The sequence below is a fragment of the Acomys minous genome (genome assembly GCF_964271855.1).
Source record: "Acomys minous genome assembly, chromosome: 9".
NCBI lineage: Eukaryota > Metazoa > Chordata > Mammalia > Rodentia > Muridae > Acomys > Acomys minous.
Genome location: NC_140490.1, coordinates 12,347,283 through 12,371,371, shown reverse-complemented (window position 1 = coordinate 12,371,371; position 24,089 = coordinate 12,347,283). Strand labels below are relative to the sequence as shown.

Sequence of the window (24,089 nt, the reverse complement as noted above, 5' to 3'; positions counted from 1 at the left end):
ATGAAAACTCAAAATGTAGTTCCTGGTTATGCTATGACTTGCTTTACATACTATGGTTAAGGAAGGCAATGGTTTGACCTGATTATTTTACTTTGAGACAATATTACAGATATTTTGAAGATTCAATTTTCAGATTGAATCAATGTGCAAATATCTTCCTTTTTATTGGTAGTGGTTTTAATCTGCTTGAGATATTACCAGGTCACCAGGGTTGTTAATTTAAATTATATTATTATTTAATTTTATGTCTAAGTATTTGTCCTGCATGCAGAATGCTGTGTGTTTATGTCTGAGTATTTTGTCTGTGTGCTCGCCAGCCACAGAGGCCAGAAGAGGGCATCATATCCCCTGGAACTTGAGTTACAGACAACTGTGAGCTGCGGTGTGGGTACTGGAAATTGGACTGGCTCCTCAGGAAGAAGTACTCTTAACTGCTGAGCCGTGTCTCCAGCCTCAAGATTCATGTAATTTATCTCTAAATCTTGTGTGCTTATGGATTGCATTGGTGCAGAGTTCTTAACCAGGCTTTGTTCAACAATGGTAACCTTGGCTTCCCTTTTTTTCAATGTGCTGGATTCAACATTTGTCCTACAAGCATTCCTTTATTCTTTGCCAGAACCCCCCAAGTTGGAAAAATATTAGTAAAATGTGTTCTACTTAATTTCTACAATCTTGTTGGAGGAGCATTTTTAAGCCCACACTAGAAATTACAGCAAAACTTTTTGTATATTAAAATGTTCTGGGTGCTTAACACTTCACCCTCCTATAGAATCTGGTTATATTTTACTTTTATAATAGGCTTTATTTTCAAGATGAGTTTGAGTTTTACAGAAAAAGGCAAAAAGTACCACTGTGAATTCTGATGTATCTTGTATACAGGCCCCACTATGGCTAACCTCCAATGTTAGAATAACAAATGTACTGCACTTAATGAACCAATATCTATAAATTATTAATAGCAAGTCCATAATTTATTCAGGTTTTCTTAAAGTTTTTCTTCTAGGATTTGGTCCAGGGTACAAGATTACTGTTAGTTTTATGTTCCCTTTGTCTCTTCTTGGCTTTGAAGTTCATCAAACTTTCCCTTTCTTCATTATCTTGATGAAGCATTGAGGATTTTTGGTTTATTCCATTGTGGGATTAGACTTCATGTAATGCACTTTAATCACAAACATTGATAATTGCATTTTAAATTTATTGTGTGTGTGTGTGTGTGTGTGTGTTTGTGTGTTTGTGTGTTTGCCAGTACCATGTTCTTTTGTTACTATGCCTCCCATAGCTCATGTGTAGAGGTCAGGGCACAACTTGAATGAATCAATTCTATCTTTTCACCATGTGAGTTCTGGGGATCAAATTATAGTTAGTTGAAGTGCTTAATCAGGGTTGAGAAGAACACACACATACACACACACACACACACACACACACACACACACACACACATACACACACACACACCAAGAGAGTAACAGTAACAAGGAGGGACACGTGGATCTTTCTGGGAAGGGGAAATAGAACATATTTTACTGGTGGACTGGAGACAGGTAGTGATGAGAATAGGATGTTGCAGGTGGAGAAGGGTGGGGGGCTATATTCCTAGGATCCTTTCTCACTCTTTTCTGTGGGATTCCCCTGGATTTGCCACAATATTTGGCTGCTCCCATCAGTTGCTAGACAACTCCTCTCTGATGACATGGGTTAGGCACTGATCTGAGTATAGCAGAATATCATTCAAAATAATCTCATTGACTTTATTTTTATCTTTTGTTAGTCATACTTGGTTCTATACTGGGCCTCTGTGCCACTAACTCTGCTGTTCCTGGCTATCTACACAGTACCAAGCATGCTCTTTGTGTGGTTCTCAAGTTGGACAAGTTATTAGATGGCCACTCCCACAAGTTCTGTGCCACCATTGTCCAAGTACATCTTGCAGGCAGGACATATTGGAGATAAAAGGTTTTGTGTCTGGGTTGATGTCCCAGTCTCACTGGTTGTAGAAGATGCTGTCTTTCATCTCTGTATCCCAATTACTGGGAGATTTTGCTAGGGTCACTCTTTTTTTTCAATATAAAGATAATTTTTTATTAATTTATTCGTATCACATCTCAATGGTTATCCCATCCCTTGTATCCTCCCATTCCTCCCTCCCTCCCATTTTCCCTTTACTCCCCTCTCCTATGACTGTGACTGAGGGGGGACTTCCTCCCCTGTATATGCTCATAGGGTATCAAGTCTCTTCTTGGTATCCTGCTATCCTTCCTCTGAGTACCACCAGGTCTCCCCATTCAGGGGACGTGGTCAAATATGAGGCACTAGAGTACGTGAGAAAGTCATACCCCACTCTTCACTCAACTGTGGAGAATGTCCTGTCCATTGGCTAGATCTGGATAGGGGTTTGAAGTTTATGGCCTATATTGTCCTTGGCTGGTGCCATAGTTTGAGCAGGACTCCTGGGCCCCAATCTATTAAAAACAAGGAATTCCCGAAATTTGTGGACAAATGGATTGAACTAGAAATGATCATAATGAGTGAATTAACCCAGAAGCAGGAAGAGTCATATTATATATGCTCACTTAATCTGCATACTAGCCCAAGGGGCATGTCCCATGAAAGTCTTCACTCACCAGGAAACTGGGACAGAGTGGAAGACATCCTATTGGGACTCTAGATGAGAGAAGCATGGGAGAATGGCAAAGTAGAAGGATCTAGAGGGTCCTAGAAACCTACAAAAAGAACATTATGCTATGGTCACTCTTATGGGTTTCAGGGATTTCAATTGCACTAGGTTTCTGCATTTCCTCCCAAATGTTCTCCAATTCCAGTAGTAACTCCCAGCACTCTCTTTTCATCCTCCTCCACCTGGAACCTCTTGTTCTTATTCCTACCTGTCTCCAGCCCAGCAGCAAAATATATTCTATTTCGCTTTCCAGGGAGATCCTTGTTCCTCCCTACCCCCTTGAGCCCTCCTTGTTACTCTCTGGGTTTGTAGATTATAACATGATTATCCTTTACATAATAGCTAATGCTCACTTACAAGTGAGTACATATTATGTTTTTCTGGGCCTTGGATATCTCACTCTGGACAAATTTTTCTAGTTGCATCCATTTGCATGCAAATTTCATGATGGTATTGTTTTTTTAACATTTGAGTAATATTGCACTGTGTAAATGTACCACATTTTAAAAAATCTATTATTTGGTTAAGGGACACCTAGGTTGTTTCCAATATATGACTGAACTGCTATAAATAGGTGAGAAAGTGTCCTTGTAGTAGTATGGGGTGTCCTTTGGGTATATGCCCAGGAGTGGTATAGCTGGGTCTGGAGGTAGATGGATTTCCAATTTTCTCAGAAACTGTCATATTGATATCCAGAATGGCTGTACAAGTCTGTACTTCCACCAGCAATGAAAAAGTGTACCCCTGTTCCGCATCTTCACCGACATGGGATATCACTTGTGTTTTTTATTTTTACCTGACAAGTGTAAGAGGGAATCTCAAAATCATTTTTATCTGCACTTCCATGATGGCTAAGGATGTTGTACATTTCTTTAAGTGTTTCTTGGTTATTTCAGATCCCTCTGTTAAAAACTCTGTTTAGATATGTGCCCCATTTTTTAATTGGATTATTTGGTTTGTGATCTCTAATTTCTTAAATTCTTTGTATATTTTGGTTATTAGTTCTCTATTGCATGTGGGGTTGATGAAAATCTTTTCCCACCTGTAGGCTACCATTTTTGTCCTATTGATGGTGGCTTTTGCCTAATAAAATCTTTTCAGTTTTATGAGGTCCCATTTTTTAATTGTTGTTCGTAGTATCCTCACTATTGTTTTTTTGTTCAGGATGTTTTTTCCAGTGCCAATGCATTTAAGGCTATTCCTCACTTTCTCCTTTATTAGATTGGTATCTATGTTTTATGTTTTAGGTCTTTGATACACTTTGACTTGAGTTTTGTGTGGGGGGTGATAGATATGGACCTATTTTATTCTTCTACCTGCAGCTATCTGGTTAGATAAGCACCATTTGTTGAAGAGGCTTTTTACCCCCATTGTGTATTTCTGGCTTCTTTGTAAAAAAAAAATCAGATGGGCAGAGGCATGCAGATTTATGGCCGGGTCTTCAATTTGATTCCATTGATCAACCTGGCAGTCTTTATGCAAACAGCATACAGTTTTCATTACTATAGCTCTGTAGTACAGCTTGAAATCAGGGATGAAGATACCTCTGAAAATTCTGTTATTGTTCTGGATTGTTTTAGCTATCCTGGGTTTTTTGGCTTTTTTCCATATGAAATTGAATATTGTCCTTTCAAGGTCTGTGAGGGTGGTAAAGGAAGGAGAAGGAGAGGGGGCTGGGATCAGGCTGTGAAGTAATTAAATAAAAAGAAGGGATTGTATTAGTATTTTGATGGGCATTGCATTGAATCTGTAGATTGCTTTTGGTAAGATGACCATTTTCACTATGTTAATCCTACAGATCCACTAGCATGTAAGGTCTTTCCAATTTCTTTTATCTTCTTCAATTTCTTTATTCAAAGACTTGAAGCTTTTGTTGAACAAGTCTTTCACTTGCTTGGTTAGTGTTACCCCAAAATATTTTATATTATTTGTGGCTATTGTGTAGGGTATTGTTTCCTTGATTTTTTTTCTCAGCCTTTTTGTCATTTGTATATAGAAGGGCTACTGATTTTTTTAAAGTTAATCTTGTTTCCAGCCATTTTGCTGAAGGTGTTTATCAGCTGTAGAAGTTCCCTAGTAGAATTTTTGGTGTCACTTCTGTATACTATTATATCATCTTCAAATAATAGTATTTTGACTTTTTTTTTCAAATTTGTATCCCCTTTATCTCTTTGGTTGTTTTACTGCTCCAGCCAGAACTTCAATTACTATATTGAATAGATATGGAGAGAGTGGGCAGCCTTATCTTACTGCTGATTTTAGTGGAAATATTTTGATTTTTATCTCCATTTAATTTGATGTTGGCTATTGACTTGGTGTAAATTGATTTTACTATGTTTAGGTAGGTATGTTCCTTTTATCGTTAAGCTCTCCAAAACTTTTATCATGAGGGTGTTGGATTTTGTCAATGATTTTTCAGCACTTAATAAAATGATCATGCATTTCTTTTCTTTCGGTTTATTTACATGTTAGATTACATTGACAGATGTGTGTGTATGTGTGTGTGTGTGTGTGTACGTGTGTGTGTTGATACATCTCTGATATATATATATATACATACACATAAACACATATATACATATATATATATATGTATATACACATAAACACACACACACACACACACACACACACACACACACACACACATACACACACACACACATTCCTGAATTCAGTTTGTGAGTATCTCACTGAGTATTTTTGCATCTATGTTCATGAGGAAAACTGATCTGTAATTCTCTTTATTTGTTGAATATTTGTATTATTTGGGTATTTGGGTGATGGTGACCTCATAAAATTAACTTGGCAATGTTCTTTCTGTTTCTATTTCATGGATTAATTTAAAGAGTATTGGTATAAGCTTTTTTTGGTGGGGGAGACTTTAATGATCCTTTCTATTTCCCTAGGGGCTATAAGTCTATTTTAAACTGTTTATCTGATCTTGACTTGACTTTAGTAAGCTGTGTCTGTCTGTAAAGATAAGAAAAACAATCCATTTCTTTTAGATTTCCAATTCTGTGGAGCACAGGATTTTAAAAGTATGACTTAATCATTCTTTGAATTTCCACATGGTCTCTTTCTATATTCCCTTTTCATTTTCATTTGATTTTGTTATTTTGAACTCTCTCTCTCTCTCTCTCTCTCTCTCTCTCTCTCTCTCTCTCTCATTTAGTTTGGATAAGAACTTGTCTATCAAGTTTATTTTCTCAAACAAGGTTTTATTTCACTGATTCTTCATATTACTATCTTTGTTCCTATTTTATTGTTTTCAGTCTCAGGTTTTATTTCCTACTGTCTACTCTTTTTTTTTCTTTTTTAAAAATTAATTTATTCTTGTTACATCTCAATGGTTATCCCATCCCTTGTATCCTCCCATTGTTCCCTCCCTCCCATTTTCCCTTTATTCCCTTACCCTATGACTGTTCCTGAGGGGGATTATCTCCCCCTGTATATGCTCATAGGGTATCAAGTCTCTTCTTGGTAACCTGCTGTCCTTCCTCTGAGTGCCACCAGGTCTCCCCCTCCAGGGGACATGGTCAAATGTGAGGCACCAGAGTACATGAGAAAGTCATATCCAACTCTCTACTCAACCGTGGAGAATGTTCTGATCATTGGCTAGATCTGGGTAGAGGTTTAAAGTATACCGCCAGTATCCTTGATTGGTGCATTAGTTTGAGCGGGACCCCTGGACCGAAATCTGCCTATCATAATGTTCTACTTGTAGGTTTCTAGGACCCTCTGGATCCTTCTACTTTGCTATTCTCCCATGCTTCTCTCATCTAGAGTCTCATTAGGATTCCTCCCCTCTTTCCCAGTTTCCTGGTAAGAGAAGGCTTTTGTGGGACATTCCCCTTGGTCTAGTATGCAGATATAAGTGAGTATATACCATTTCAGTCTTTCTGATTCTGGGTTAACTCACTCATTATGATCATTTCTAGCTCAATCCATTTATCCACAAATTTCGGAAATTCCTTGTTTTTAATAGCTGAATAGTATTGCATAGTGTATATGTACCACAGTTTCTTTATCCATTCTTCTATTGAGGGACACTTAGGCTGTTTCCATGTTCTGGCTATTATGAATAAGGCTGCGATGAACAAGGTTGAGCCAATTTTCTTGTTGTGTGCTGGAGCATCTTCTGGGTATATTCCAAGGAGTAGAATAGCTGGGTCTTGAGGAAGCTCTATTCAAATTTTTCTGAAATAGCACCAGAGAGATTTCCAAAGTGGCTGTACTAGTTTGCAATCCTACTAGCAATGAAGGAGTGTTCCTCTCTCCCCACATCCTCGCCAGCATGTGGTGTTGCTTGAATTTTTGATCTTAGCCATTCTGATGGGTGTAAGATGGAATCTCAGAGTTGTTTTGATTTGCATTTCCCTGATGACTAAGAGGTTGAACATTTCTTTAAGTGTTTCTCAGCCATTTGATATTCCTCTGTTGAGAATTCTCTGTTTAGTTCCAAGCCCCATTTCTCAATTGGGTTATTTGGTTTGGTGGTGTTTAATTTCTTGAGTTCTTGGTTTGGATATTAGACCTTTGTCAGATGTAGGGTTGGTGAAGATCTTTTCCCAGTCTGTAGGCTGTTGCTTTGTTCTCTTGACAGTGTCTCCTGCCTTACATAAGCTTCTCAGCCTCTTGAGGTCCCATTTATTAATTGCTGACATTAAGGCCTGGGCTGTTGGTGTTTTTTTCAGGAAGTTGTCTCCTCTGCTAATGTGTTCCAGGCTCTTTCCCACTTTTTCTTCTAAGTGACTTAGTGTCTCTGGTTTTATGTTGAGGTCTTTAATCCACTTGGATTTGAGTTTTGTGCGAGGTGTCAAATATGGGTCCAGTTGCATGTTTTTACACTTCGACCTCCTTTTAGACCAGCACCATTTGTTGAAGATGCCATCCTTTTTCCATGGAATGGATTTGGCTTCTTTGTCAAAAATCAAGTGATCATATGTGTGTGGATTCATATCTGGGTCTTCCATTCGATTCCACTGATCAACTATCCTGTTGCTGTGCCAGTACCATGCTGTTTTAATTACTATTGCTTTATAGTACAGTTTGAGATCAGTATGGAGACTCCTCCAGAGCACCTTTTATTGTACAAGATTGTTTTAGCTATTCTGGGTTTTTTGTTTTTTTCATATGAAGTTTAGAATTGAACTTTCAATGTCTTTAAAAAATTGTGTAGGTATTTTGATAGGGATTGCATTGAATCTGTAGATTGCTTTTGGTAGGATGGCCATTTTTATTATGTTAATTCTCCCGATCCATTAGCAAGGAAGAACATTCCATCTTCTCATGTCATCTTCAATCTCTTTCTTCAGAGTTTTGAAATTTTTTTCAAACAAGTACTTCACTTGCTTAGTTAGAGTAACTCCTAAATATTTTATATTGCTTGTGGCTAATGTGAGGGGTGTGGTTTTCCTAATTTCTTCCTCTGCAAGCTTGTCATTTCTGTATAGGAAGGCTACAGACTTTTTTTGAGTTAATTTTGTATCCAGCCAATGTGCTGAAGGTATTTATCAGCTGTAGGAGTTCCCTGGTGGAATTTTGAGGATCACTTATGTACACTATCATATCATCTGCAAATAGGGATAATTTGACTTCCTCCTTTCCCACTTGGATACCCTTGATCTCCTTTTGTTGTCTTATTGCTCTGGCTGGAACTTCGAGTACTATTTTGAAGAGATATGGAGAGAGTGGGCAGCCTTGCCTTGTTCCTGATTTTAGAGGAATTTTCTTGAGTATCTCACCATTTACTTTGATTTTGGCTATTGGCTTGCTGTATATAGCCTTTATTATGTTGAGGAAAGTGCCTTGTATCCTCGATCTCTCTAAAACTTTAAACATGAATGAGTATTGGATTTTATCAAATGCTTTCTCTGCATCTAAAGAGATGATCATGTGGTTTTTTATTTTCAGTTTGTTTATATGGTGGATTACATTGATGGATTTAAACCATCCCTGCATGCCTGGAATGAAGCCTACTTGGTTATGATGAAAGATATCTTTGATGTGTTCTTGTATTCGTTTTGCAAGTATTTTATTTAGTATTTTTGCATCAATGTTCATAAGAGAAATTGGTCTGAAATTCTCTTTTTTTGTTGAGTCTTTGTGAGGTTTAGGTATCAATGAGACTATGGCCTCATAGAAGGAATTTGGTAATGTTCCATCCATTTTTATCTTTTGAAGTAGCTTGAAGAGTATCGGTATTAGCTCGCCCTTGAAGGTCTGGTAGAATTCTGCACTGAAGCCATCTGGCCCTGGGCTTTTTTTGGTTGGGAGACTATCAATGATTGCTTCTATTTCTATAGGGGAAATGGGACTATTTAGCTTGTTTATCTGTTCTTCACTCAACTTTGGCAAGTGAAGTTGATCAAGAAAACCATCTATTTCCCTTAGATTTTCAAATTTTGTGGCATATATGCCTTCAAAGTAGGATCTTATGATTCTTTGTATTTCTTCAGTGTCTGTTGATATCTCTCCCTTTTCATTTCTGATTTTGTTGATTTCAATACTGTCTCTCTGCCTTTTGGTTAGTTTGGCTAATGGTCTATCTTGTTGACTTTCTCAAAGAACCAGCTCTTGGTTTTGTTGATTCTTTGGACTGTTTTCTTAGTTTCTAATTTGTTAATTTCACCCCTGAGTTTGATTATTTCCAGACGTCTACTCCTTTTGGGTGTTTCTGCTTCTTTTTTTTCTAGGGCATCCAGTTGTGTCGTTAAGGTGTTTATGTGCGATGCTTCCAATTTCTTTTTAGAGGCACTTAGTGCTATGAATTTTCCTCTTAGCACTGCTTTCAATGTATCCCACAAATTTGGGTATGTTGTTCCTTCATTTTCATTGAATTTCAGAAACTCCTTGATTTCTTTCTTTATTTCTTCCCTGACTCAGGTGTCATTTAGCAGAGAGTTGTTTAGTTTCCACGTACATGTAGGCTTTTGTTATTTCTCTTGTTGTTGAATTGCAGCCTAAGCCCATGGTGATCTGATAGGATACAACGTATTATTTCAATCCTCTTGTATCTGTTGAGGCTTTCTTTGTGAACTAGGATGTGATCAATTTTGGAGAAGGTTCCATGGGGTGCAGAGAAGAAGGTATATCCTTTCTTGTTTGGGTGAAAGGTTCTATAGATATCTGTTAGATCCATTTGACCCATGGCATTGGTTAATGATGTCCTTTCTCGGCTTAGTTTCTGTTTCAATGACTTATCCTTCAGTGAGAGTGGGGTGTTGAAGTCTCCCACTATTATTGTGTGGGGATCGATGTGTGGTTTAAGCCTTTTTTTTTTTTTAGCAGATCTTTTACAGATGTGGGTGTCCTTGTTTGGGAGCATAGCTGTCCAGAATTGTGATGTCCTCTTGGTTGACTTTACCTTTGACGAGTATGAGGTGTCTGTCCTCATCCCTTTTGATTAATTTTGGTTGAAAGTATTTTTTCGATAATAAAATGGCTACACCTGCTTGCTTTTTGTGACCATTTGCTTGGAATATTTTTTCCAACCTTTTATCCTGAGGTAATGCCTATCGTCATGGGTGAGATGTGTTTCTTGAATGCAGAAGAATGTTGGATCTTTTTTTATGTACCCATTCAGTTAGTCTGTGTTTTTTTATTGGAGAATTGAGACCATTGATGTTGAGAGATATTAATGACCAGTGACTGTTAAGAGTCTTAATTTTGATGTTGTTTCCAGTCGAGCATTTGTGTAGTTGTGTTTTTGCTATGGTATGGTTATCTATTTCCTGAGTAGTTTTGGTTGTAGCTTGACCCTTTGGGATGGAGTTTTCCTTCTAGTACCTTTTGTAAAGCTGGATATGTGGATAGGTACTGTTTGAATTTGGTTTTGTCATGGAATATTTTGTTTTTTTCCATCAATGGTTATTGATAGTTTTGCTGGGTAAAGTAGTCTGGCCTGGCATCTGTGGTCTCTTAGGGTTTGCAGGATCTCTGTCCAGGCCCTTTTGGCTTTGATGGCCTCTGTTGAGAAGTCTGGTGTAGTTCAGATAGGTTTGCCATTAAATGTTATTTGGCCCTTTTCCCTTGCAGCTTTTAATATTTTTCTTTGTTCTGTTTGTTTTGTGTTTTGATTATTATGTGAAAGGCAGTTTTTCTTTTCTGGTCAATTCTATTTGGTGTTCTGTAGGCCTCTTGTTTGTTTATTGGCATCTCTTTCTTTAGATTGAGGAAATTTTCTTCTATGATTTTGTTGAGAATAGTTTCTGGGCCTCAGAGTCTGATATCTTCTCTTTCTTCAATGCCTATTATCCTCAGATTTCTTCTTTTCATGGTGTCCTTAATTTCTTGGATGTTTTGTGTCAGGAGTTTTCCAGATTTGGCATTTTCTTTAATGGTCACTTCAAGATCTGTGATTGTATCTTCTAGACCTGAGATTCGTTCTTCCATCTCTTGGATTCTGTTAAAAAAGCTCATCTCTTTGTCACTCACCTTCTTCTCTGAGGTCTCACGTTCTCGTTTTTCTTCTGTGTGTGTGTTTATCATTGAATCCATTTTCATCTTCAGATCTTGAACAGATTTTTTGATTTCTGTCATCTGATTGTTTGTATATTCCTGAGTTTCTTCCATTGTCCCTTTATAGGTCTTCAGAGCTTGAACCGTTTTCTTTCTTCCATCTGATTGTTTACAGTTTCCTGAATTTTTTCCAGTTCGACTCTATGTGCTTCTTTTATGTCTCTCACCTGTTTGGCTGCATCTTCCTACATTTGATTACGAATTTCATTTGTTTCCTCCATTATCATCCTCATTACCAAGGATTTGAGGTCAATTTCTTGTGTTTCCGTTGTATTTGAGTTCTCTGGGTTGTTTTCTTTGGGATAGCTGGAAACTGGAGACGCCATGTTGTTTTGGGGTTTTTTGCGTATGCTTTTACGTTGTACTTTAGACATCTTGCCATCTCTGTTTTTGTTGGGTAACTTCCAGAGTTGGATGGAGGGAGTCTGATGATAGATTCACTTGTTTTCTCATGATTTCTGTAGGCTGGAAGCTCTGATGCTTCACTGATGTGGATGGCAGGAGGTTAGCCCTGTCGTTTTGGGCTCTCACAGCCAGTGATCCTCAGCTCATCTGTGCTGTGGGTCCTGCAATCATTCTGGGTCTCTGAATGAGTGTTGGGTCAGGCCAAGGTATCCACAGCCTTCTGGGTCCCCTGCCAAGTCCAGCTAGGGATACTGGGTCTGAACCAAGCATCGGGCTCAGCTAGATTCTCAGGGCCTGAACCGTCTGCTGAGCTCAGCTAGGGATTCTGGGCCCAAAATGCACACAGGGTCCAGCCAGAATTTTTGGGCTGGGACTAAGCACCAATCTCAGCTAGGGGCTTTTGGCCCAAAGTGCATGCTGTGGTCAGTTATTGACTCAGGGCCGGAACCGTCCACCAAGCTCAGCCAGGAATTCTGGATTCAAACTGTACACTGTGTCCAACCAGAGTCTTAGAGTCAGGACTGTGCCAAAAGGTCAACTAGAGTCTCTGGGCCCAATTTGTCTGCCAAGTACAGTTAGGGACTCTGGCCCCAAACTACACGCCAAGCTCCACCTGAGTCTCCGGGGTGGAATTGTGCACCGAGCTCAGCCAGGGACTCTGGACTCACACTGCCTGCTGAGTTCAGCCCAGGACTCCTGGGCTAAACTGCGTGGATAGTCCAGCCAGAGTCTTAGGGCCGCTGAGCCTGTGCGCACAGCTCAGCTAGAGTCTCTCAGCCCAATCTGTCTGGCAAGTCCAGCTATGGGTTCTGGGCTGAATCTGCATGCTGACCTCAGCCTGCGTCAGCATCCCAGAACTGCCCGCTGAGCTGAGCTAGTGTCTAGGGCAGAACTGCTCACTGAGCTGAGCTAGCGCCTCCAGTGGAACTGAGCGCTCTGCCCAGCCTGCGTCACAGCAGGAGAACTGTGGCTTCACTGAGCTAGCGCCTAGGGTGGGACTGAGTGGTCCACCCAGCCTGTGTCACAGCAGAAGAACTGAGGCTGCACTGAGCTAGTGCCTTCGGTGGAGCTGAGCGCTCCGCCCAGCCTGTGTCACAGCAGGACAACTATGGCTGCGTTGAGCTAGCACCTAGGGTGGAACTGAGTGCTCTGCCCAGCCTGCGTCACAGCAAGGGAGCTGTGGCTGCGCTGAGCTAGTGCCTTGGGCAGAATTGCTTGCTGAACTGAGCCAGCGTCTCCACAGCACAGCGCACTGAGCTGAACCCGGGACTCAGGATGAAGTGTCTGCCGAGTCCAATTTGGGTCTTAAGGCACCATGTGACCCAAATCCTGTCCAGAGTCCCCTCTCCTGCAGCAACTCCCACTGGCCATCACACCAATCGCCTCTGCCGGAAGGCTCAGAGCTGCAAACTTCAGTCACCACTGCTGGTGCTGCTGGTGCCGCTGGTGCTGCTGGTGCCACTGCTGCTCTGATTCGAGAAAATCCACGCTCCTTCCATGTGCAGGGGCATGCAGGTCTTCCGCACCCTGGTCCCTCTGAACCGTGGAGCATTCCTGCTGCTGTGTTGTGGGGACTTTGCTGTTCCTGGCTCAGAAATCTGTGCAATTCCCTGAATTTTTCACTGGAGCTTCCAAACACAGTCCACACTGCTCACCGCCATCTTGGATCCTCCTTATTGTCTACCCTTACTAGGTGAGATTGCTTCCTTTTGTTTTAGAGATTTCAGGTACGCTGTTAAGGTGCTAGTATGATATCTTTCCAATTGCTTTATGTAGCCAGTTAGTGCTATGGATTTTCCTCTTAGAATCACTTTCACCGTGTCCCATAAGATTTGGTATGTTTTGCATTCATTTTTGTTGAATTTTAGGAATTCCTTAATTCTGTCTTGACCCAGAAATAATTCAGTAGGGAGTTGTTAAGATTTCATGAGTTTGTAGGTTTTCTGTTGTTTCTCTTGTTGAAATCCAACTTCTGTCTGTGGTGTTTAAAAGAATATGGGGGTATTTTAATTTTCTTTTATCTTTTGATTCTTGCTTTGTGACTAAGTATGTGGTCAATTTGGGGAAGGTTCTGTGAGGTATTGAGAAGATATTATGATCTTTTGTGTTTGGGTGAAGTGCTTTGTAGATTTGTTAGGTCCATTTGGTTCATCATATCTGCTAGCTCCAGTATTTCTCTGTTTAGTTTTTGTCTGGATGATCTATCCATTGGTAAGAGTGGAGCATTGAAGTCTCCCACTATCACTGTGTGAGGGTTAATGTGTGATTAGCCTTTAATAATGTTTCCTTTACAAATATGGCTACCATTATGTTTGGGGCATCAAAATTAAGAATTGAAAAATCATCTTGGTTGATTTTTTCTTTGATAAGTATGCTGTGTCCTTCTCCTCTCTTTTGATTAACTTTGGTTTGAAGTTTATTTTGTTAGATATTAGAATTGCTACACTGCCTTGTTTTTTCAGTTCATTTGCTTGGAACATCTTTTTCAACCTTTTTCTCTGAGGTAAAGTCTATCTCTGATGTTGAGGTGTCTTTCTTATATGCAGCAGAAGGGTGGATCCTGTTTTTGTATCCATTTTTGTTAGCCTGTGTCTTTTTATTGGAGAATGGAGACCATTGATATTGAGAGGTATCAGAGAACAATAATTGCTAATTCCTATAATTTTGTTCTTGTCAATGGTGGTAGAGTGTGTGTGTGTGTGTGTGTGTGTGTGTGTGTGTGTGTGTGTGTGTGTCCCTTCTTTAGGTTTTGCTGGGGTGAGTTTATTTATTGTCTATGTTTGTGAATGTTGTTAATGTTCTTGGTCTAGAAGCCCTCTAGACCTTCTGTAGGGCTGGGTTTGTGTATAAATACTGTTTAAATATGTCAGTCATAAAATTTCTTGTTTTTTAGGGTGATTGAAAGTTATATTTAGTATAGTAGTATGGAATAGCATCCATTGTCTCTTGAAGTCTATAGGATATTTGTCCTGGATTTTAGAGTCTCCATTGAGAAGTCAGGTGTAATTCCGATAAGTCTGCCTTTATATGTTACTTGGCTCTTTTTTCTTTTAGATTTTGGTATTCTTTCCTTGTTCTTGTGTTTAATGTCTTCAATATTATGTAGCAAGGGGGCTTTCTTTTTTGATCCAATCTATTTGGTGTTTTGTAAGCTTCTTGTACATTTATAAGCAAATCCAATTTTTCTATGATTAAGAATATATTTTTTCTCTGAGTGTCACCAGGTCTCCCCATCTAGGGGACATGGTCAAAGGTGAGGCACCAGAGTATGTGAGAAAGTAATATCCCACTCCCCACTCTACTGTGGAGAGTGTTCTGTCCATTGGCTAGATCTGAGTAGGGGTATAAATAGTGAAAAAAATAAAATAAAATTATGAATGTAAATTAAAAAAAAAGAATATATTTTTTCTGTGCCTTTGAGCTGAGATTCTTCTCCTTTTTCCATTCTAGTTATTCTTAGGTGTGTCACAGATTTGATGTATGTTTTGTGTTAGACATTTTTTGGATTTTACATTTTCTTTGACTGCTGTCTCTATTTTTTCTATTGTATTGTCAATACCTGAGATTCTCTACTCTATCCTTTGTATTCTGTTGGTGATTCTCATGTCTGTAGCTCTTGTTTGCTTGTGGAAAATGTATATTTTCCATTTCCAGAATTGCCTCAGTTTTTTCTTTATTGATTCTATTTCCGTATTTCAACATATTCATGTTGAATAGTTTTATTCTTTTCCTTCAATTATTTGTCTTTTTCTTGGCTTTCTTTAAGATATTAATTCATTTCCTCCATTTTCTTGTTTGTCTTTTCCTCAATTTCTTTAAATGACTTATTCATTTTATCTCCGAAGACCTCTATTACCTTTATAAATTTGGTTTTAAGGCAATTTTGTTATGCTTCAGCTTTGTTGAAATATCCTGGGCTTGCTGTATTGGGATGGGTGGGCTCTGGTGGTGACATATTACACTTACTGTTGTTGATTGTCTTCTTAAACCGGTATCTAAGCATTTGGATTCAGGGTGTTTATATGTCTAGGTGCTGATTTTTGAGTTTGTCTTTGTTGAATGGGTGTTTTGCTCTTTAGTTTCTGTTTCTTCTCTGGCTGGAGTGACCTGTGTTTGGATAGAGAGTCTCCACACAAATTAGGGTCTGAACTTCTGATTGTCAAGGTACCCTCTAGTCAAGCCAGAGTGTTTTGCCTGAGTTGGGGGCTAGAATCTGGTGACTGGCATGCCCTTTGGTCTAGCCAGAGGTCCTAGAGCTCTGGCTGCCAGTGTGGCCTCTGTTGGTACAGTAGTCTTCCTCATGAGGTGTGGGCTGAAATAGAATAATGAGAAGAGGTAAGGCTGTTGGGGGTAGGCTGTACAGGCACTGGGAGAGTATAGATGGTCCATGGCCATGGTCTTACCTGCGGATCTGGGTGCTGGAGTGGCTTCTGGGGGTAGAGGGGCCAAACTACTTTTTAAAAATGGTGCAAAGGTTTCTGTTTCTGTTTTTGTTTTGTTTTGTTTTTAACATTTCCTCCTTTCATGAGTGTTTCTTTTTAATTTCATCTCATTGCTTATTTTACCTGCTTTGCCTGCATGATATTATCTTAATATATTAATCATAGGTATTACAAATTATTTATCATCATACAAAATTGCTATCATATCATATCATATTTTCAGATAGGGAGGTTTCAATTAATCTGTTTCAGTATCTCTTGATTTTTCTGGCTGTTCAAATCTATTAAACCTCTCTAGTGAAATTTTATTTTTTGCTTTATTTACTATACTTTTAAATTCCAGAATTCTTATTTGGATACATTTTAAATAATTCCAATCTAATTGTTGGGGACTTCTGCATTGTAAAAATTTGGCCACATACTTTCCATGTGACTTTTTTTTTTTAAATCTCTCAGAGTGTGTTTAAAGTAACTAACTCACAACCCTTGTATGTTCATGTCATAGCTTTCTCTGGGAACGTTCTTACCAAGTTGCCCTTTTCTATTTATGGGCCATATTTCTTGTGCTTGTGAATGACTTATAATTATGGTGATTATATATAACAACTCTCAAAATCAGACTCTGTCTCATCTGTTGATGATTGTTTCCCTGCACTGTTTGTTAGTGATGTTGCTGAACAAATTCTGTTAAGTCTGTGTTCTTCATTGAGTGGTATAGAAATCCCCATCTTGTTTCATAGTGGTCATCTAGCTGTGCAACAGAGAACTCCCTAAGCATTTGGAACTAGATAAACATTTGAAGATGGGGTGATCCTTGACAAATGTGTTGGGGACATCTTCAGCTCATTGCCAGGTGAATTATGATTCTGCCTAAGCTTTTGTTTTCTGGGCAGGCAGAATCTGAAAATAATTCAAAGGCAAAGCCAACTGCCTTCTTAAGTCTTTTCTGAGAATGTACATGTGCAAGTGCAAGCATGCAAATGATTTGCATCCTGGGAGTACATAAAAATCAGTGCACCCTAGTTTCCAGGTTCTAAGCATTTAGTTTAGTCTGTTTTTCCTCCAGCTGTTTATTCTTGTTTGAGGTAGTCATAGCCAATGCGTTTTTTCTCTTTATTTTTTAATGAATGAATGAATAATCTGTACACGCGCATGCATGTGCGCGTGCACACACACACGCACGAGTTTCTTTCTAGTGGTTTTTCACAAACCCACAGAACACACCAAAGCAGTGCCCATTGAGTGCAAAGTGGTCTTTGCTCCCTTTGACAGAACAGCTTCCTGCACTAGGAACAGGGAGAGCTACTATGAAAGGCTGCTTTGGGAAGTGGGTAAGGTTAAAGCTACAACACTCTGTGATTTAAATATTGTTTCTCTATGAAGTATCCCTCATAAGTTTTGAGTAGCTCTAAATATTATATTTTGAAAAAGATATAGACTGACTTTTTTGGGACTTCATTCATTTCTCTGATGGAAGGAGGGGGAATTTCAGGACCCCAACGGCATCATTCTCCTATCATACCCTTGCTGGTTTATGCTTGTGTTTTAAATCAATTGATGAGAGAAACATCAGATTTTTTTATAGACTTGTCTAGCCTTTATCAAGTTATTCTTAGCAATTTTGGGAATCACAATTAGATATATTTACTAGCCAAGGCAAGATACACTTTTTGTCATCCTGGTGCAGTGACATTTTTCTCCTGATGAAATATTTATCTTTTCTATAAGACTGCTTTGTGCCTTAAACACAGATTCCTTTCTGTCAGTGCACACACACATAACCTTACCTTCCTTAGACATTGATTCATTCATGCCTCCTTTTTAAATTCTTGAAATTTTCTTGGTAACATATTGTCCATATTATTATATTTAACACATCACTGTAACTTGTAAACAACTTATTGTTTTTATTTTGTATTTTATTGTTTATTATAAGTGTCTGTCTGTTATGTGTTAGATTTTGCCTATGTGTATACATGTACACTGGGGGCATACAGTGCCTCTAGAGGCCAAAAGAAGGCAACATATCCTTGGAACTGAAGTTAATGGAGGGTTGTGAGCAGCCACATGGGTGTTGTAATCTAAAGCTATTTTCTCCTCAAGAACCAAAAATTTCTAATATATATATATATATATGTATATATATATATATATATATATATATATATATATATATATATATATATATATATATTGTGTGTGTGTGTGTCTGATTTAAATATGCTTGCAGTTATCTTCCACCTTACAATTTATTTAATTTCTTTCTCATCTATCTTTTGTGTTAATTTAGTTTTTTGTGACATTAAGCTTTTAAGTTATTTTTTTCTTCTGTTACAATGTGTATTATAATTCATTTTATTAACAATAGTCATACTAGCAGTTAAATATACTTGTCTTATTAGTCTCCAGCACATATTTCAACTTTGAAATGGTTTAAAAACATTTAAAATCTTTGCCTTTTGCACTGATGTTTTCAGTAATCATAATCATCATCTTTACTATCATCATCATCATCACTATCTTATTACTTCAATAAATACACAGTAACTCAGATTTAGTGACCAATTTACTTCCATTGTTGATTTTTATTTACTTACTGTATTATCAGATGTGACTGCTAATCTTGGTTGTTAGCGAGAAGCTCCTAGGGAAAGGGAACTTCAGTTGAAGTATTTCCTCTAACACCCCAGCCTGTGGGAATGTCTGTGGGGCATTCACTTGATTGATGACAAATGTGGGAATGCCTATTGTGAATGTTACATCTCTAAGCAGCAGGACCTCGGATGTATAAAAAGGCTTGCCGAGTAAGCCGGAGTGAGCCAGCCAGTAAGCGGGATTCCTCCATGGCTTCTTCTTCCCTATCTGCTTCAAGGTTTGTACATAAAGAAACCTAAAATATCCACACTGGAACTATTTATTAGAGTAAAGATGTTACTTCTCTTTAAGCAGAAATAGAGATTCACGGTAACTCTTAACAAAATGTAAAATACTCTTTTCAGTATAGACAAAGTAAGCCTAAAACCAACATATAAAAGTCCTTTAGTATCTAAATTAAATTCAAAAGAATATTCAGATTTAAAAAAAAAACAAAGAAAATGATAAAAATTCTGAGTGGTGCGTAATGTGTTATTTAGCTTCCTGTTGCTGTGATAAGCAATGAAACCAAAAGCAACCTAAGGAAGAAAGGCTTTATTATATATTCTAGGTTACAAAGGAAGTCATCACCAAGGGAAGTCAAGGCAGGGGCTCAAGGCAGAGACCCAGAGGCAACAGAAATGAGAACAATACAGCAGAAGGCAAGGGATAAAAATTACCTCAAACCGATGTTTTGTCTTCTTAAAAATAATACTTCTATTATCTGTTTGAGAATTTTTAATTTTTTTTTGGAATATATTTTGATCATGTTCATCCCTCCCCCAATTTTTACCAAATCTACCACGACTTTTTACCAACTCTGTTATTTCCTCAACTTTGTTGTTTTTATTTCTCTCTTTCATACCCATTGGATCTAGTTTATGCCATCCCATTACTATTGGGTACAGGACCTGCCCTAAGGTAAGGCCAATACAATAGAGGTCGCAATATTGAAAAAAAATTGACACAATCTTTGCCAACAACTGCTATATCCTATAGCTCCCCAGTTAAGGTTGGAACTGTGTGCCTCCCTCCCAACCCGCATTCTGTGAAGGGTAGAGGAGTGAGGTGGGCAGGGATAGTTAACACAGAAGTCTTTTTACAAAGCTATATGGAAACCTACACAGAAGTTTCTTAAAAGATATACACACATAATATAAATATGCATGTACAAAAAAGTTTGATGGAATTACATCAAAAGAGAGACAACTAGACTCTAACTAGACACCACAAGCTACGAAATAAAAGCCCCAGAGGTAGGAATGTGTTGCCTCTTTTTAAATTGTTGGCCAGTGGGGTCCCATAGGCTCACAAACATTATAAACTACTACCTCGTTCTTCGTAGCCCTATGGAATTTGTGGCAAGACACTATAGTAGAAGACACTACGTAGTTGAGTCATAAACACAGAGAAATCAACTCTGTCCCAATCTAGCAGTTTCATTTCCCCTAGCTGTCGTTCCTAGCTAGTGCTGGAGGTTACTGGGGGAGAACGGTGGCTGTTTATCTCATCTAGCCAGGAACCCCATAAGCTTCAGTAACCCCTTCCTGGTAAGGCAAGCCCACTGATGCAATAGTGGCACATTTAGGGTTATAATGTCCTGATGATTTACAGCAAGGTTATTTTGTCAATATGCTAACTTGTTCTTGGGAATTTTTAGAATCTCCAATGATAGGCTATCATGTTTTAAATATCATTTTATGATATATTTTTTTTCATTATTTGATGTCTGAACTACTAATATCATTTATATAGAAATTGGATTACCTGCAGCAAAGATTAGTTAAGCCATTTAAAATGTATCAGTTTTGCCAATCCCTATTAATGGTGCCTGTACACTGAAATCCATGCATCTCTTTTTATGTGTCGATTTCCGTCTGTCATGCTGCAGTCTTTCCTGTGCTCTTTTGGTGAGATCCAGCAACACATGTATATAGTTTTGTTCTTGCTCTTCGTTTCTTGAATGTGAAGGCCATCCTGTGTCTTAGGTTTATGTCTGGCCAAGCTTCAAGCATGAGCTTTGTCCCTCTGTGACCTGTTCACAGATGTCCTAGAGCATCAGGATCTGAAAGAGAACTCAGCTAGACTTAAGGCTTGCATATTCCCATGAGGCCTTACTGTTATTCCTAGGCTTAACACATTCTCCCAAGGAGAGTCAAGATTATCAAGTTATCAAATTTAGGGAATTTTAACATTCATCTTGAGACTCCAAAATGTATTACTTGAATCATACTGCCACATCAAACAGTTATATGAAGTAGATATCAGTATCTGTTCCTTATAGAGGAGAAAACAGCTTTGCCTCCTGTAGAGAAGTGCATCCTGAGGACTCAAAGGAATTTGATAACGTAGCATCGGTCTGGAAGAGGGCAGAAAGTATTCAGAAGGTTGGAAACCATAAAAAATAGATACTTCAGAAGGACCTGACATTGGTCATTTAAACTTGTCAGAATGAGGGCTAAGGGACTGAGACTTTTAGTTTCCAATTAAGCTTGTGTACCTGGAACGAATGTGCCCATCAATCATCTACCCCATGCTTAGATTTCTCAGCTTATTTTAACAATGCTGTGGCGGAATGTCTAGCTGCACAGAGTGCCAAGCATTTTGTTAGCATAGAGGAAGTAGTTTCAACATATAGCCAGAAAAAGACTAGAATCAAGAGGATATGATGGATCTCTTACAAATCAATGAGAAAGATTTAAATATTGCAGCTAGATAAGGGAGATGATAGATACTTCTTGGAAGGAAAAAATAATGAAATGATTCCTAGCACTCCTAGAACCAACAGGTACTATTTTAAACAATAATAAAAAATTTACACTAATCATTCACACAAATAGTCTAGTAATACTGTGAGTCAAATTAGAAAAAGAAGAGGAAAATTCACATCCTGAAATCATGAAGTCTGTAAGCATGCAAATGCAGGAAATATATTGAAAATAAATGACAGTATTAAATATTTATACTTATCATGACAAGTTAATGATGTCACCCCAAAACATGTGTCTTAGAGGAACTATTGATCAGGCAGAGAAAGAATTCAGTTAGGATACTAATCAATTTTCCTATTTTATCTAGACCATGAGAAGCAGCTCAGTGTTTTAAGTGATCCCCTTACTTGATTCTGAAACCTGTGTTCTAGGTTTGATTGTCCAGCTGGCAGCAGTTAAGAAGGAGACTCACTGACATAATGGCGCGTATCAGCCAAGCCTCAAACTGACAACTTCCTTAAATATTATTTTATTTTTAATTAAACCATAATGACATCATTTCCTCTTCTTTCTTCCCTTCAATACAACCTATATCCTTCCTGGCTCCCTCTCAAATTCATGACCTCTTTTAAAAATTATTTTTGTTACATGCACACAAACACACACATACAAGTTGTCATAGTCACTGTTCTATTGCTGTGAGGAAACATAATGACCAAGCCAACTCTTACAAAGAAAGCATTTAACTGGGGGATTGCTTACAGTTTCAGAAGTTTAATCCACTATCACTATGGTAGGGGGAGCATGGCATTATACAGAACTAGGTGAGAGTTGTATCCTGTCCATGTAGACAGACAAACAGAGAAGGAGAGAGAGAGAGAGAGAGAGAGAGAGAGAGAGAGAGAGAGAGAGAGAGAGAGAGAGAGAGAGAGAGAGAGGAGGGGTGGGATTTTAAACTTCAAAGCTCACCCCCAGCGAAATACTTTCTCCAACAATACCACATTTATTTCTAATCTCTTAATTCTTCTTAGTGCCACTCCATGATGACTAGGCACTCAAAATATCTGAGCCTATGAGAGGAGAGGCGTTCTTATTCAAACCCGCACCCTCATCCCCACATAAATATAACTTGAGGAGTCTTCTTAATGTTGCTTGCCTCTATGCTTTTAAAGATGATCACTTGCTTTTGGATAATTAAGATGCTCATGCCTGGGCAAGACTATTTCTCCCTTTCTTGGCAGCTGTTTATTGCCTGTAGTTCTTTATTCAGGGGTGAGGCCCAGTGAGATTTCTCCCATCCATGTGGCACGTCAACTGGTGTTTTCTGTTCAGGTATTGTTCAGGTGATCTTATTGTTAAGTTTTCATGAGAACAGCTTTTATTTTATATCTAGAAGGCACACTCTTGAAGCTAAATTCCTGGTCCTCTCTCCTCATACTTTTTTCCACCTTCTCTTGTGTGGTGCTCCCTGAGAGTAAGGTGTAGGGGTAATGCTACAGGTAAATCACTGGAACTGGCTAGCTCATAGGCAGTTGGTCTTCTCATTTTTGACCAGTTGTGACTTTCTTTAATGGTCTCTTGTCTGCTTTAAAAAGAAGCTTCATAGATGAAGGGTGAGAGCTACGCCCACATGTTTGTATAAGGATTGGTATTTAGGAATTATTTTGGCTTAGGAAGATTGCAGTAGTAGGCTTTCTTCCAAAGTCTGTGTCCTCACCGTCTTTGGGTAGTCCCCTAGGTTGACAATTTCAGGCATGGGCTCCTGCTTTTTGAGTGGGTCTAATGTCTAATTAGACAGATGTTGGAGACTGTGGCACACAACATACCACCCTTGTCACTTGTGAAAGCTGGATAGTGGCTATTATATTAGTAACTACTTTTTGCTTTCATTAAAATTTTGTTCTGAGGCACCACAGAAAATTGGAAACATAGGATATTTTCATGCTGTATTAATGTTCAGAGGCCTTATGAAAACAAGCTAAACTCCAGTAGGAAGGCTGGATTTTGCAGGCTTTGCTTCACAGACACAGTGTAAAACATTGCAGCATAATCAAATGCAGTGCAGTTTTTGGAAGCAGCCATTGCTAGATATTTTAACATTTAAGAAATTTATTCTTTGTGAAATTCAATTTCCTTGTAAATAAAAGGCATATAAGTGAGGGCAATTTGATAGAGTTTTTGTGAGGAATATACAGGGTTGTAAATGAATACTTTTAGCACTGGGATTGGGCAAATGTAAGAGCTGAAGAGATGTCAATTCTGTTTTCTTATTCTCTGAGAATAATCTCATTTCAGATCTCCAGCATTCATGTAATATTCCAGGGCAACAGGAGTATGTTCCTATAATCCCTGGGCTGAAAGACAGACAAAAGGACACACTGCTGGACAATCAATATAGCTGAATACATACGGTCCAGGTTCAGTGAGAGACTATCTCAAACATATGGTAGATAGTGATTGAAGAAGACACCTGATGTCGATCTCTGGCCTCCACATGCATGCGAACACAAGTGTGTGCACACAGGAACAAGAAAATACACACCAAATACATAAAGAGACATTTAATACCTTCACAGAAACATCATGTTGTAAACCCTGCTTGATACACAGTCTTTAAGAATTAATTTCTGTATAATAATGTGAAATATTGTTTGTGTTTTCCCAGACTCTTGATGCCTTAGACAGTTTCTCTCAGAA

At 38.5% G+C, this 24,089-nt stretch overlaps 1 long non-coding RNA gene across 3 annotated transcripts in view; it reads left to right on the top strand.

The window, feature by feature from the left end:
• Positions 1-24,089, top strand: part of LOC311605965 — a 307,310-nt gene that overhangs the window by 240,245 nt on the left and 42,976 nt on the right. The gene's annotated exons all lie outside the window — the stretch shown is intronic.